This window comes from Pleurodeles waltl, chromosome 12, assembly GCF_031143425.1.
Source record: "Pleurodeles waltl isolate 20211129_DDA chromosome 12, aPleWal1.hap1.20221129, whole genome shotgun sequence".
In the NCBI taxonomy this organism is placed as follows: Eukaryota; Metazoa; Chordata; class Amphibia; order Caudata; family Salamandridae; genus Pleurodeles; species Pleurodeles waltl.
The window spans coordinates 117,687,029-117,688,440 of NC_090451.1; the positions used below are offsets into that span (position 1 = coordinate 117,687,029).

A 1,412-nucleotide genomic window follows, 5' to 3' on the forward strand; every position below is an offset into this window, starting at 1 on the left:
ACCTCCGACTCTCTAGGAAAGACCACTTGAATCGACAGGATCAGTCCAACACAGTAGCTCTCCAGCCAGGTTTGCTGGCATCTGTTGCGAAGAATTCAGGAGCATCCAGGTGTATTAGTGTCCACTTAGACAAGTGGTCTTCAAACTCTTTAATGCCGCATCCACCCAATGGGAAAAAAAAACATTGGTGCCTCCCCTCTGAATTGTCCACAATTCTTCTATTAAATTGATACTGTTTAGATATGTCTAGACCTATTTAAACATTGCAGTTAAGTTCTGTTACTGTTTTAAAAATGCAATCAAATAAATGACCCCAAATATACTATTCTGGTCAGGCCTGCCCTACTAACCAATTGCAGCGTCATGCTCTGCTGAGTAAACTGATCTCACGACAGTGAGGAATGCACAGGCCGGGTGGTGCCCGGCGCACGAAAGCGCGCCTTCTTGTGTTGTACGTCTCTTCGCACAAATGCAAACTCAGATTTCCTGCACTGTGGTCGGCAGGAGAGACATGGGAAGGCGCAGTAGGGAAGGCTTGAGCAACGAACCGTTGGCTATGTTTTGTTGTTACTTTGTTGACAAGAGCTCAAGTAATTTGAAGCAGAAGGAATGGCCAGACCTAAAAAAAACTCTCTTACCTCCAACGCCGAATAACCACTATAATTATAATATCTCAAAAGCAGCTGGCCTTGTAAATTTAATGAGCAAGCAAGCCAATGCATTTTGGGTTTTGTTATAAACGAATAAAAATACTATCCATCCTTTCCTTTTTTTCCGGCAACAAGCGATGTTACAAAGATATCACAGCACACAGTGAGATTGAGTGAAAGAAGAGGCACTGAGGCTGGCGTGCAGCACTCCACAGCTCTTGTTATTGTAATCCAGACAGGGGGCGGAAGGAGAAAAGTATGAAGGAATTGCGATAGTGAGACCAACTCTTCTATCTATCTGCATTACATGGAAAAAGGATATCTTTAGTACTCATGGCCGGTTAGCTCAGTTGGTTACAGCGTGGTGCTAATAACGCCAAGGTCGCGGGTTCGATCCCCGTATGGGCCAGGTTGCATTTTTTCTCTCAACTAATCTCTTTTTTTCTCATTTAATCAAGCTCTTATAAATCCATACACTCTGTTGCTCCAGTATACGTTCACTTTCCATTAGTCCTTCTTTTGCCACTGCTGACCAAAGCTCAAGCCGGCAGTGCCAGTAGAACAACACAAGTGCAAGGGATTGTCTCTCCAAGATGGAGACACTGCCTCAGACTATGTCTCGTGAGAGGTGGAGGGAGACCAAGAGCTGATTATTAGATACGTGGGGATAAGAGGAACATAACTCAGGTGAACAGATTCTGGATAGTGATGCTATAGCTAGGATCAGTAACGTTACAGGGCAAAGGATAGGAAAATAATTAG

General features: G+C 44.0%; 1 non-coding gene across 1 annotated transcript; it reads left to right on the forward strand.

Moving 5' to 3' along the window:
• The first annotated feature begins 985 nt into the window (after positions 1-985).
• TRNAI-AAU (transfer RNA isoleucine (anticodon AAU)) lies at positions 986-1,059 on the forward strand. The gene has a single exon. It is a non-coding gene; the product is annotated as a tRNA-Ile (tRNA).
• The last annotated feature ends 353 nt before the right edge of the window (positions 1,060-1,412 follow it).